This window comes from Cotesia typhae, unplaced genomic scaffold, assembly GCF_013202065.1.
Source record: "Cotesia typhae breed Kobodo isofemale line unplaced genomic scaffold, CoteBio_Ctyphae contig_43, whole genome shotgun sequence".
Taxonomy (NCBI): domain Eukaryota; kingdom Metazoa; phylum Arthropoda; class Insecta; order Hymenoptera; family Braconidae; genus Cotesia; species Cotesia typhae.
This window is the reverse complement of record NW_027423752.1, coordinates 146,315-162,154: the sequence shown is the minus strand read 5'-3', so window position 1 is coordinate 162,154 and position 15,840 is coordinate 146,315. Positions and strand designations below refer to the sequence as shown.

Below are 15,840 nucleotides of genomic sequence, written 5' to 3'. Positions count from 1 at the left end.
TATTACAACGGAACTTTTTAGAGTAAAATTCTTAAAATTTTATTTTGCATGCCTTATTGGACATCTTAACATCCATAAATTAATTATTAAAATATTAAAGATTTAAAAAATCCGAATAAAAAATAAAGCACTTTTGAAATAGTCAAATCACGTACCAAACGATGTGCGTCCCATTTTAAATGTCCGTCTATGCCTAGAAATTTTCGGAATTCCACAAAAAATTTGTCCAGGTATTTTTAATAAAATAAAAAATCATTACCGCCGGTAAAATTTTAGAAAAATTTGTTTAATTCATTTTTTGTGGTGTTTAGAAATAGTGATAAGATTACAAATTGCAAAATTTCACCTTTACTTATAAAATTAAATGTGAAGGAGAGAATATAAGTTATTATTAACTCTTTTGAATTGCAATATATATTTTCCTTTGAAGATTTACCAAGTTCAGTGTATGAGAATACAGACTAAACAGTGGTTCCAGGTACTCGGGGGTTTTGTATCCACAGTATGCAAAAATATATCTATCACAAGTCATAATATAACGACAGTCGCACTCTTAGTTTATTTTAATATTCATTCAAAATTTTATCCTTTATGGAATCGTTTAAAAACTTTGCTAATTAATATTGGAAAAAATTGTTCCATAGTCCATAATTACAAGAGAAGATATGGGCATTGACTTAATTAAAAAAAAAAAATATTGAACTATAAGTAAATAAAATTTTGCCTTATTAAATAATGATTTTTGTTAAATTGCACTGTATTTTCTTAAATATTGACATTTTTAAAGATATAAGCTCATCCCGATGTTACACTCATCAAGAGCTATCATTTGAGTACCCACATGCATTTTTAATATATTTTTCATATATTCATATATATAAATATATAAAATATATGAAAAATTGATGTGGGTGTTCAAATGAAAGGTCTCGATGAGTGTAACTCCAGGATGAGCTTATATCTTTAAAAATATCAATAGTTCACAAGATACAAGGTTATTTCTTAATTATGAATCTAGAAAATTTTGCTTATTCTCTTAATAATATAGATCAAATTCTTCACAATGATTTCTTTGGTTCAAAATTTTTTTTCTCAAGTCAAACTTATTTTCTATGAGTTTGTACGTATATATATATATATATATATATATATATATATATCAATTACATTTCTTAATTAATTTATTTACCGTCATGTTAATTTAGACTTGTTTTTATTCTAATATCTATTTAAGCATGTTAAATTATCTAACTGTGAAATGATAAATATTAAGTCCGTGAAAGTGAGACTATATATTTGTATTTCTACGGTTTAATTTGCTGACTGCTGACAGACTAACGCGACTGACCAACCGACTACTGAATTTTCTTCACATGTTAAATTTTCCATGTGTTGTATTGAGTTCTCAGGGTAATATATTACTTACTGTACTCAACATTAAGTAGCCAGACAGATTGTCCTTTAGAGAAAGTCTAAAATGAGTAAAAATACGGAAACTCGATATAATACACGATGAGCTTTTCTAAACAAGTGACCTGGGAATTTTTTTTTAGTGATCATAAAAACAAGAATAAAATAATATATCCGGTAGGGTGAGTTGTGTTTTGACAGTTCATCTTTAAATTATGTCTTACATATTGAAAAATTTTTTTATGTTAGCAACAACCATAAATATTGAATAAATAATAAATAAAATATGAATATTTTACTGTTTATAAAATAAAATTAAAAGTTTTTTGCAAATTAACAATAAATAAATAACTTGTTGTATAAATGTTAAGAAGATGATATTTATAAAAATATCAAATTACTATTTCCTTTTTAGTGTAATTGGATACAAACTCACTAATTTAATACCAATGTATTCTACAGATTAAATTATTGACTATTTATTTGACAGAAGCTCTTAAAAGTTATTCACTGATGACATAAAATAATGAAAATATTTATCAAGGAAAATAAATATTTAGTAGTAAAAGCTTCGCACCAAACTGTGCTGAATATATATTTAACAAGCAATAAAAATATAAATATTATTGTTTAATTTAAAAATTAAAATTCACGTACTAAACTCGATTGTTATGTGCCCATATATATATTTTTTTTTATTTTCAAGTATTACATCTTAATTTTTCAGAGTGAATTAATAAGCTAGTTGGTTGGTGAGGTGCGTGAGTTAAACGAAGACAAAAAATAAAAAGTTACGCGTCACATCTTCGTGCGTGGTTTCCGGTCACTGCTTCCTTCCATCCTTAATGATTCAACAAGTTTAGGTTCTCTAACTTAACTTTGAGTTTTACTATACGGTTATGTTATATTATATTATATTATATTACTTCTGTACATATATGTGTAGATATTATGTGCTGGTCTAGTCGAGCTGTCTCAGGTGGATAACACATGATCTTGAGAACCTCATTAAATATATTATTATTCCTCAATGTAATAAACTAGTAAGTACTGACTAGCCAATAGGAATTAATTTTGAGTTAATGAACCGAAATCATACTTTTTGAAATTTTACCACATGTTACTCTAGTTTTGTACACAGTAAAAAATTTTGCGTCAATGCGTTAAAAAATTTTGTGTTAAATATTTAACACTTTTTTGTGTTAATTTAACACTTTTATGTATTCATTTCACATAATAAATGTTAAATTTACACATAAAAGTGTTAAATATTTAACACTAAATTTTTTACTGTGTAATTGAACTATTAATTTAAACTCCATTTGAAAAAAAAATTTTTTTGGACAATAAATATTTTTGTTTTTCAAAATATAAGGAAATTTTGTTAATTTTAGAGCGTAATTAACAATAATTAAAAAAATTAGTATTTATTATTTTTTCCATCCATTATTAGATATTTTTTAGATAATTCAAATTTTTTTTTTTTTTTTTTTTTTAATATCATCAGTAAAACTATTCAACATAAATTTTTCTGTCAAATGAAAACGATTTATTTTAATTAGCAACCTTGCAGTCACTATGTAACTGCCGTCACTTGTAAACTATAAATAAATACAATTTTGGTTTATTAAAAAATGACTTTTGTTAAATTGCACTGTATTTTCTTAAATATTGACATTTTTAAATATATAAGCTCATCCCGATGTTACACTCATCAAGAGCTTTCATTTGAGTACCCACATGCATTTTTATATATTTTTCATATATACATATATATATATAATATATATAAATATATGAAATTGATGTGGGTACTCAAATGAAAGGTCTTGATGAGTGTAACATCGGGATGAACTTATATCTTTAAAAATGTCAATATTTCACAAGATACAAGGTCATTTCTTAATTAAAAAATTACCTATAATTTAAGAATAAGTATTAATGAAAAATTTCATTCCAATTGGAAGTATATTTAACTAGTTATAAGCGATAATTAATATGGCTAACATTGAAACAAAAATTTTTCTCTATAAAAACGGCATATTTTGCTTCAAATTCAGTTGAATATGATCTGAGAGTTTAAGGGAGCGTTGAATATCTTAAAGCGACAGAAAATTCATGAGTTCCGGAGTGTTGACAACTGGAGTGAGCGATCACAAGTGTAAAGTAGATTTAGTTTTAGAAGAAACTCAAAAGTATCCATAAAAATAATAAAATAAAAAAGACGATGGGGACACGGGATATTTTTTATTTTTTATTTATTTAACTGCTAAGATTTCCTTACGACCACCTTGCAGAATAAACTCCCAGTTAGTTTTTTTACTCTTTATTATTTTACGTTTTGCTTTTCTAATATTCCATAGCGTGCATCTATATAAACGCATGCCCGGAAGTCAAGTCTCAAGCACGTGCTCTCATAATTTATGTATCAACAACTGTATGAGTTTATCAAACGAAACTGGACTTTGGGAAATTATACATGTGTGATAATAATTCCATGGAGATTAAGCTGCAATATTGTTTACGGATCGCATGCATGTAATAAATTATGTTTATATTATAAAAATATATTTTTTATTTTTATGGAAATTTAGATGAACAATATATAAATAAATATACTTTAAATAGTCAACAAAATATTTCCGGTTTTTTAAACCGGATGAAAAAAAAAAATATTCTTAGAAATTATTTTTTTATCCTTTAGGATTATTCGCCCTCGAAACGCAGTCGGACATTACGCTGATGACGGAATTATTTTATACACTTCCCCAGAAATGGTATTCTCGTGAAATTTGAGATATATTGTTATTTAAATTCTGTTACTGATTGAACAATTTATTAAAAATAATATTTATTTACAAAAAAAAAAATTTTTTTTCATAACTCATAAAGTTTCCCAAATGAAGATGATTTTATTTAAATTAATTAATCAATCAATTAAAAATTATTTTAAGAATTACAGAATTAATTAAAAATAGAAAAATTTTACCAAGATAAAAAATAATTTGATTAAAAAAAGAAAATTTTTAACAAGAGTGAAATTTTGAAGAAAATAATTTTCTTGAATCGAACATTTTTTATTGTTTGCAAGATAATGTAATTAAAAAAAAAAAAAATATTTTATTGCTAGAAATTTGTAAGAGTAGAAGTAAAAATATTTTTTAAAAAGCATACCATGCTTTTTTTTACTAAAAAAAAATTTTTTTTTAAATTATTTAAATTCTATTGAAAATCGTCTAAATCTATTTTTTTTATTTTTGCTTATCATTTTTAATTTTCTTGCTTCAAAATAAGTTTTACTATTTTCTTGTTAGTTTTCTCGGTTCAAATAAATTTTTTTTTGCATAAATTTATAAACTACAATTATATTTTTAACTTCCACTTCAATTCTTAAAAATAACATACCGGATCTTGGAATGTTACATTTTTTTGGAAATAAGAAAATCAAGAGAGGAAGTGGATGTGAAAAAGTATCCTCGTATTAAGTACCGTAGCCGTTGAAACAGCTGGAACTTGTTTAACAACTGCAAAACAATATATAATATTATAGATAGATTTTCCAGATTTCTGGTTGGCGGCTCGTGTATGATCACTTTTTTCCGCTTTTTACCAAATTTCAAAAATCGTACCCGCCTTCATAATTAAATCTGACTGACACGTGAGCTTAGATCCTTCCGTTTAAGGATTCAAAAACGGATGCTCTAATTTTCACGGCTTTTCTTCCGGTTTTTTAGATAGAAAAAAAAATAAAGATGATTTTTAAAATAGCTTTTGATAAATATTTTAATTTATAGAAGAATCCTAATAAAAAAAAAAATTTTTTTTTTACTCAAATGAAACTTTAGTGTGTGAGAGAACTTGACTTGGTAATAGAGACATAAAAATTAGAAGAGTAAAATCTGGTCGTGTTGAATGTCAGGGACAAAGATGGGCCCGAGGTGGTTGAGGGTAACACATGTCCTAAACGTGTTTTTTTTTTTCCCATGTCCTATGTAGCATACTATGGTAGTACAGCAATAGTAAAACCAGTGGTTTCTCTTGTACGTCCCAAATAGTGTAAAGCCACTATGAAATACTCAAAAGCCTATAAATATCCTGAGGACGAAACTTCATCTCTAAATCTAAACGTCCAAATGCTAATTTTAAAAGACAAAAAATTTTAGACTGTCATGTGGTGCACACATCCCTCGCACTTACCACCTGAATAATCGTTTGTAATGGGATTTCAAAAGTTTGCACATGTTCGATGGTTCTAAGTTCGAGTTTTCAAAGATTTACCGCTACGAATTTGTAAAAAATGTTTCGACAATTATTGAATTATACTTTAATTAGTAACTGTAGTTTATTATAGGAGTTACAATATATGTTAATTAGAGAAACTTAATTAATTATTGATGTATTATAAAGAGTTCATTCATTATTTTTCATCCTAAATACGAATCTCATAAATTGCTTTTACCTTACATTTATTTTTGCTTCTAGTTTATACGTTCTGAAAATATTATTAAGAATGAGATCGCTAATTATCGTCAAATCAAGTCAATAAAACATAAGATTTCTCTAATAATTCTTACATTTTTAGGAATTGTGCGTAAATTACCATCCATACTGGTATTTACAAAGTCAACATAAATTTCATCGCATGTATAGAAATCAATTTTTTAATTAATTATCAATTTTTAACTTCTTGCTAAAAAATCAATGAAATATATCATTGAAAAAAAAATTAAATTGATTCAAGATAAAAAATGTTCATTTGAGAAAAAAATTATTTTGAAAGTCTTAAAAAAATCAGAAAAATTTTTGAATCAAATAAAATTTTCTTAAACGACATAAAAACTTATTGAAGATATTTTCTCTTGAATTAAAATATTTTTTTCTATCGAGCCTATAACAATAACTTTAAATGTAATGAAATAATAAATATTGAACTACTCTTATTATTATCATTAAAATTTTTTCCAACATAAAATTCAGATTATTTATGATTATTTTTTATAAGTATTTTTTTTTTTTTTTTTTTTTTTAATATACTAACAATGATCGATTTTGACGAATATTTTGATTAAATATGCATTTTCATAAGTGATTCTATATGTAAATATTAATATTAGATCATCAAACGCCGCAAGATTCGTCATCTTAATCAATCACTGTGTTAGAACGATATCACAGACGAGAACCTGAAAAATTAACATATTTTCCGAATACATTTAGCCTCGATTGATCGACTAACCCGATTAATCAAAAATTTAGTAAGATTCCTATCCTTATCTTATCGATTGATTTCTCAGTATGATTTCGATATCCTATTAAAAAATAACTTTTCCCACGTAAATAATTCCTTGATATTCAAGCTTCCCATTGGAGTACACAAAATTTCATAATTAGACCAAGAAATAAATTTTTTTGAGATCAAAAATTATCTTCTCAACCTAAAAATTTATTGAATCTAAATTTTGATGGAAAAAAATTTATTTTGAGCCAAAAAAAATTTTTTTACCGCTCAAAAATGTTAATTTATTTTTCTGTGATATTAATGATTACAAAAAAAAATTTATTCGTAATAATTAATAATGATTGAAATGAATACCTATAATGACGATGCGCCATACATAAAAAGTGATGTATAAGAAGACATTTAGATCAGAATCTTATTGATGAGAAGTCATAAGAAGATGAATTGAAGGCGGGAAGCACTAAAGTATCATGTGTAGCATATCTACTGCATAACATATATTATCTGAGTAGAGATGAAGCTCGAAATGAGATCTAGACGAATGTGAGCGCGGAGCATCACATATCACATCCGCGATGCGACTGGTGTAGTGAGTAGTGTGTAGTTTTGAGCAGAGTAGAGTAGAGTAGAGTGTCTACTCAAAGATTATGTGCCGTTCTACTATACGCACGTGTGCGTACGACAAAGCGCCGACTCTTGACACACGGCGTCAGTATAGGAGAGAGGGTGGGTGTCATATGGGGATGTTGGTGGGGAGAAAACTTTTTTAAGTAACCGTCTAAGTTGTATTCAGCTTCTTATACACTCATGTATATATTATATATATGTACACATATAAAGATATACAGATATACAGCTACTGTTGTGCATTGTGGTGGGGAAGGTTGAACGAGGGTTGGCGGAGAGAGATGTGGGCGAGAGCGGTTTATTTCAAGCATCGCTCTGGCACTTCGCCCCGAGCTTCCTGAGAGCATCCTTGGATAAACGTCGGTCAGTGTCGCTCCTTGAATCACCTTAGAAGCTCCGCGTTAATTGCTCTAACTTTATTTCAACTTCATTAACACTAATCAATAATAAATAAGTTCTTTTTTTTTTTCAATTAAAATTGACTTTTACACAAAACAATTATTTTAGTGATGTGTATCGCATTTTTGGGATTAAAGTGACTGGCAGTGGAAAATAAATTACTTGTGTCAGTGATTTGATAATAAAAATAAATAAATAAATAAATAAGACTTCCGGTAGGGATTTTCGTAAGTTATAACTTTATAGACTGTGAGACTGATTGAATCAAGATTTTAAATTAAACAAGACATAAATTATATTTAACGTGATTTTTTCAATTAAGTTAGTGGTAAGTTTTTATTTTAAATAGCTTATTATCTTTAGAGGAAAAATATTTTATAAATAAATTAATGGTAATAAGGTCAGTCATTTTTTATCTTGACCTCAAATGGGCTACTTGAATTATTTATACACTAATAGAATAATTAATTTGATTTGAAAGGATAAATTTTGAACTAGGAAATTTATTTTGAAGATAACCAGTTGTTTGGCATCAAGAATTTTTTTTTGCCTTGAATTTTATAATCTTGGCTTAAGATCCCAATATCTTCGATCGATAACTATTGTCACTTGATTTACGAGGGTATTATTTTAAACGATACAATCAAATTCTTTTTCTTTCAAGAATTTTATATTTATAGTTTAAAAATTCAGAACTTTTTTTTGTTTAAAATTTTTTTATTTTAGCGCCATTTTTTAAAAATCGGTAATATCTTAAACCAACGTTACCGCGTGTCTTTTAATTCAAGAAAAAAAAATCTTGAACAAAGTATGTCTCTTAAAAACAATAAAGTACTTTATTTTTCTGTTATGCGTCGAGTCTAAATTTATTAATACGCGAGGTAATTTCTAAAATTAAGAAAACTAAATATCTTTAACCAGCAGTTTAATAGAAAATTCTTCTAAATTACAAAAATTAATTTTCTTAGTAATTTGTGACATAAAGAAAAATAAAAATAGTTAAAAGTCTAATAGAAATTAAATAATTTAAATTTCAAGGTCTGTTTACATTTGGAATAATCTCGTACCCTAATATATTTGAAGACAAAACCACTTGGCTGTAAAATTGACTAACCGGAAGCTCATTTATATCCAAGTTGTAATCTCATTACAGGTCAACTCTTATTTTGATGTTACTCTGATGTTGTTTTTCGTAGAAATTACACCCATTAAATAAGATGTTATGAAGAGGTAATTGGGAAATTAATAATAGCCATAAAAATAATAAAAAAAAATTTTTAAGCATGTATGATGTAGATAAGGTCAGTAGTGTGTAATATCTAACATTATAAATGCATTTACAGTTTACAGTTCAATTGAACTGAGTGACTCAACCCGTTCGGATTGAATTTACGATGTCAGTTATTCGCGAAACTGGATCAATGTTTATTAATACATATTTTCTTAATATCTGATAATGCGTCAATCAACTATTTAAAGGTTTTAATCGTAAGTTATTTAAAAAAAAAAAAAAAAAAAAAAAACTACGACTAATAAAATTTTTACGACACATTGAAAAGAATAATTTTTTTCTTGGTTATTAGCTTGAGAAAATAAGTTAAGGACTAATTGAATTGACGTACATAAATGTTTTTACTTTTAAAGAGATCATTATTAATTAAATTCAATTGCTAGCTATGGTATCCATTAGAATAATCGTTAATTATGTTTTTAATTTGTTCTTTTGCAGTATCGTTTTTAATTATCTGGTCATTGATTTTTAAAAATAAATTTTATCGTTTACAGTGACGGTATTCTCTCATGGTACAAAACTTTCTTTAGATTAATCGAGCCATATCGATGCAATCGTAATAGCTAATGCCGTACTGTAAGATCAATTAGCGGACTAACGAACTCCTATTGTACAATTTATTTATCTCAAGCGGATTCCATGGACACGATAATATATCTTCTCTATAAAGACTTACTACTTATTACTTGTTACAACATACAATGATAGAAAAATTAACTTGATTTAAGATAAATTTATTTTTAAAAAAGTTTGGAAATTTTTCTTGGTTTAAGTTTCAAGAATTTTTGGTCTTGAATCAAAACAATGAAACTCTTCAAAATTATTTTCTTGGTTTAAGAATTTTTTTCTTGATTCAAGTTAATTTTTTTTTTCAGTGGACATTTGACAGCCGAATGTCCACAGAATAATTTTTTAAACATTTTTTTAATTTATTTAAAAATCAAAATGTCTTTTAAAAATTTCATAAGTGTTGAAATTAGTATTTTTCCATTAAATTTACGTGTAAATATTGTTCTACAAGTGCGATAAAAAATAGAGACAATTTTAGTTCAAGAAATCGCTTGATTTTTGTGCGGCGAGTAGAGTACAACCTCACCCGCTTCATTTATGAGGCGTGCAATAAATTTTTGAGTTAAAAAAAATACGTTTTTTAGAATTCATTTTTTATAATTCAAAAAGATTGAATCTATTTAATTACGAGCAAAATTATTTCTTTCTACAAATTAATATAAGTGAAGACTGACAATTTGGGATGAAAAAAAAATTAAATTTACTTTGAATGATTTACTGGGAAGTGTCCAAAAAAAAAAAAGGAACATTATCAAAAATGATTTCTTGGAGGGCAATTTGACTTCCTCTGGTAAAATAAAAAAGTATAAAAAATAATGAATTGACTTTTAAACTCCGAGATGAGACAGTGTCACAATTGTTCGACTGCGTTCTCCTCTAATCTCTTTGTTAACCCGGGATTATATTAATGAATAAACTGCTATGCTCTAAGTTAAGTATAAGATGTATATATAAGTGTACAACTCCCTTATTCAGTGAGTACCCTCATGTGATACTGACATATTATACTCGGAGTGTATATATAGGAGCAAGAAAGTACAACAGATCTGTCTGACAAGCATAAGTACAAGAAGAAGGCTGGGATTTATTTGACAGATCACACCAGCACAGCCATCGGGCCACAAAACCCATAACTACATACTACATACTACATACTCTTATTTTTTTTTTTTCTTCATACACACAAAGAGCACCACCACAGACAATTTTGATCTGTATTTTTTTTAATGCTACTGGAGTGGTTTATTTAATACATATAACATAACGTATATAAGACGATACGAGTAGAGCTGATTATTGTCGGTTAAACTTCTGTCAGAATGGAATAATAGCAGTACTTGAAGTACTCTCTTATTACACGCCACCCAACTCTATTCATTTTATTTTTTGTTAATAAATAATCATCATAAAATAATTTACTTATAATAAATTATTAATTATTAATATAAAACTGTAACAACAGCGTCATTGACCTCGGTCCCGCAGTAATAATTGTCAGTAGAATGCATCGTTAGTTATTGCACAAAATGTATTATATCAAGAGTTATGATATATACTTTATTATGATCAAGACTAAGATCCAGAAGACTAACAGAAAAAAATATAATAATAAAAAATAAAAAAGAATATTAATTAATATAAAAGTGCGTCAACATTTTCACTCCTAACGTTTAATTTATTTTGATTTTTATTTGACTACTATCCTCTGCAAGACAACCGATCGTAGACGTGTAATTACTGTCGATACTCGTACTACGGATTATTTTAAACGGCAAAAGATTCAATTTTCTCGGGAATTAATTTACCTTTATAAATCATTCTTTTATATCTTAAGGACGATATATAAATCTTTAAGATCACACTAGTACATATAAATTAAAAGTTATTAATTTTTTTTTTTTTTTTTTCTTTGGATAATTCTATACCTGATCAGATTCAACGTTTAGAATTATTTATTTCGTGAGACTGATACGTTAATAATTAGACAAGTATTTTGCAATTCGATATAAAATTATGCAAAAAAAAAATATTATTGTTATTTACTTATTTAATTATTTATTCCCAGACGCGATAAATTTAAAAAATAATAATGAAAGATATTATCGATATTTTTATTGGTCAATTGACCGCAGAAGTCGGTGTGAAGATGTAGATTTCAATGGCATTACAAATAAGAGCAGTGGTTGCTTCTGCGGTTGAATAATGATCTTCAAAACCCATCACCATCAATTTCTTATGTATGTACAATGTATATTTATATTTATAAATATATGTATCATACACGTCCGCGAGTTTAAAGTATATAGCTTAAAATACTGACGCCTGACGAGACCCACCTGGTGACAACACCAAAACTATTCAGGTTTGCTGAGTTGCTACTTCACTGATATACTATAATATAATATATATATAATATATATATATATATTATATAAATAAAAAAAAGTTTAAGCAAATAACCTGTTACCACAATTTTTGCTTCTTTTTCTTGTCTTGAGTTCTCCATCTGTCTCGTTAACTATTTTTATCCTTTATTTCTAATCCGTCATACAAATAATCTCATCAAGTGCAGTCTAAAAAAAAAAGTTTATTGTTTTTTTTTTTTCTATTATTTCTAATGTAATTATTTTTTAAAATTTTTTGTTGGAATAAATTTTTTAAGTGATGACTCGCATGAAGAACTTGAACTTTTACGGTTGAGAAAGCTTTCAGTGTTATGTTAATACGGACAACGAGCACGAATAATTAGCGTGAAAGACGATACATGTATGTGAATAACACAGAAGATGGATCAGGACGAATTAGTGGGGCTCGTGCGCGTATGTTTTTAATGATTATCGTTTTTATTATTAATTTTATTTTTTTGTTTTATATTTTATTGGAAGCATCGAAGCATGTGGTCTTAAGGTTTTATGTCCCGAGATCGAGATCGTTGACATCTAAGACATGTAGATGATTGTAGATAGATGAAAATGCGTAACTAGTGTATTGTATTGCAGATTATTAGAGTGACGAATGTATATATAATACGGCATTAGTTGGACGTAGGGTATGTTCGGACTTATTTAAGATGGTATGTGTGTTAAGGATAAAGACAGATGATTTGGATTCCGTGAAGCGGCTACGCTTGATTTACACCCAGTTACATACTTATATTTTTATTTTGTTTTATTAGTAAATTTTTTTATATTATTTTGTTGAGACGCATTCTCACTCGCCTTATTCTTCTGTCATCAGCTAACTAATTGCGCAATCAACGACAATTGTCGAAGAAATATTACCCGCGGATTATGGATATTTTTAAAATATTTACTAGTAGTTTATTTTGTTAATTTATTTCTTAATAAATTCAAGATTAAACTAAGTGGGCCATTTATAATTAAAATTATTTACATGATCTATTTTATTATCGAGACTTATTTTGAACTCTAGCCAATTCTGCTATTTTTAAATATTTTTATACGTTTAAGAAATTATTAATTGAATTTTTAAAATAGTCTTTTACATTGAAACTAACAAAATATTTTCATTTTACCTTTTATTATGTTTCGGCTCATTTTGCCTCGTACTTAACTTATCCAGAAAACACATGTATAAATTTTAATACACGCTTATATATTATTATTATATTCGTTGAAAAGTCATGTTTCGTGTGTCGTGTTATGTTCACTTGTGTGTGGTTCAAATATATATTTAAACATGTCACAGGACTATGGCTAATTTATTTTCGCTTGGCGACCGTCTAAATCTTGACCGTCAGGTCGTTAAGTTCATCGTTAAACTCCAGACCGCTCTGTAATATAATAGACTAATCTTCCAGTGAATTACCGAATTACTAACCGCTTACTAAAATCTATTTAGTTTCTTAAAAAAATATTTTTTTTTGTATGTATGTATGTAATGTTATTTTTATTATTTTTCTTTCACCTTTTTACTCCTACTCACTTTTTACTCCAGTCTAACTATTTTTTTTATTGAGTTATTTTAAACCATCTAAAAATTTATTTTAAATGTCTACTTAAAAATATCTGATGTTAAAGTATAGAAAATATTTTCTTAAATATTTTATATTTATACTTTTTTATAATTTAATGTTAATAATAATAATAATAATAATAATAATAATAATAATTAAACGACCTTGTATCTTGTGAACTATTGACATTTTTAAAGATATAAGCTCATCCCGACATTACACTAATCAAGACCTTTCGTTTGAGTACCCACATCAATTTTTCATATATTTATATATATTATATATATGTATATATGAAAAATATATCAAAAATGCATGTGGGTACTCAAATGAAAGCTCTTGATGAGTGTAACATCGGGATGAGCTTATATTTTTTAAAACGTCAATAGTTAAGAAAATACAGTGCAATTTAACAAAAGTCATTATTTAATAAAGCAAAATTTTATTTATTTATATTTCACAAGTCACGACAGTCACAAAGTGATTGCATGATTGCTAGTAATTATTAACATATATAATATATGTAAGACATATACTAACACTTTTGTTCTCCATTAAATTACTCACAAAAAAAGCCATGGGACTTATGTGCTAAAATTAATAGTTTAAGTGTGAGAAGCAATTGAAATAATTTTTTTGACTAGCAACTAGTAAAAAATTTTTACAGTAGTACGAAGTTATGATTATTTTTTGTTTTTATTATTAAATATATTTTTTATGTGCGTATATGTAATATATAATATGTAATATGTAATCCCAGTCATAATTAAAAGCCAGTGGGCATTAATGAGAAAAAAAAAAAAAAACCACTCAGCGTTCCAGATAGACTTCAAGGTTCGGTTCTCAAGTTATTTTTTTGTAAATATAAATCTTAAAAGTAACTTCTTCGGCTATTCCTGATTCACATGCTCGAGACGACGGAATCCCAGGCACGCTTTTATTCCCGTGGGATAAAAGATAAAAGTGTCGCATGTACACTTAAAAATTTTAAGTTTTTAATTTTTTTGTAAGGATTTTTAAAAATTTTTATTTCTTTTTTAAATTATTATTTACTCGTGTTCACTCAATCGACCACCCTTGAATGTTATATTCAACGTACTGTATATATCTATGGAGCATATTAAATTATATATACATGAGTTGCCGTGTGGATTTAAAACGTATATATATGTTATTCGATGCCAATCGAGATTAAACAGACTCAACTCGTTGGTTAAAACTCTCTACTCTCTCTCAATGTTCTTATTATTCACGTGTTAGCGACAACCACTTGAAAGCCCTACAAGGTCTGGGATTTATATAGCAGACAGTAGATTAATATAAATAAATTGATACTCAAGACACTGTTATTAGTATTATCGTTATCATTGTAATTATAAAAATCATTTATTGTTGTTGTTAAAAATTTTTTTATTTTTAACATTCCGCGAAACTTTGAAATTAAAATGACGCGACAATTCTTTGGTAATATTCAATGAAAAATTAACAAAATAGCTTGACCTCAACAAATCGAGAGTAATTCACAAATCAAACGGTTCACGCTGTGAGGCGCAAAACATAAAGCGAATTAAAAAAATAAAAATAAAAAAAAAAACAATAATAAGTACTCTCACGGTACTCGATTTGTTCCCAGAAATCTCATTAAATTTAGTCTTAATCATCTTGAGACCGCGTAGAGCAATAACCAACCACGATATGCTCACGATGAGTTTAATTGGCGGAACTAGCGCAACGAGGTCGAGTGATTGGCGAGTAGCTTTATTTTTCATGCTAAAGAATCAATAAGGATTATGAAGATAAGACGACAAACACGCAAGCTCTTAAATTATTTAAAATTTTATTTTATTGCCATTCAATATTTATAATTTTAACAATAAAAATAAAAATATAAATTATTGCTAAGATTATTCACAATCAGGGCCTTAGCAATAAAAGTTTAATAAAATTAAATAATATATTTATGCAATTGAATGGTGCTCCAATTCACATATGCAATTTAAAGTTACATTTGTCATTTAAATTACTCACTTACTCTATTCCAGGGTCGAGTGATTAGAGATGCATCTTCTATATATTTTATACTATTATTTATATATTCTTGCAAGTAATAAAACATGTAGAATATTTTCGATATAAGTCACAACGATGATCTGCGATTTAATTGCCATTCCAATAACTCCTATGCGCAATATTATTTCTGAGCATGTGTAATATTATATTATTCAATTACTCGTTGACTTTAAATTTTTATTTTTATTAGTATCACCTTAATTATTATTGGGGTGATCGTTATTAATATTTGTTTTTCATTGGCAATATTACTAGTAT

General features: G+C 26.9%; 2 protein-coding genes across 6 annotated transcripts in view; one reads left to right on the top strand and one right to left on the bottom strand.

Moving 5' to 3' along the window:
* The window catches only part of LOC141528372 (guided entry of tail-anchored proteins factor 1), an 84,720-nt gene that overhangs the window by 45,824 nt on the left and 23,056 nt on the right, over positions 1-15,840 (bottom strand). The gene's annotated exons all lie outside the window — the stretch shown is intronic.
* Positions 7,621-15,840, top strand: part of LOC141528259 (fibroblast growth factor receptor homolog 1) — a 29,982-nt gene continuing 21,762 nt past the window's right edge. For both annotated transcript variants that reach the window (XM_074244211.1, XM_074244214.1), the window contains exon 1: positions 7,621-8,003. The gene's annotated coding sequence lies outside the window, so the exon portion shown is untranslated. The remainder of the gene's footprint in view (positions 8,004-15,840) is intronic.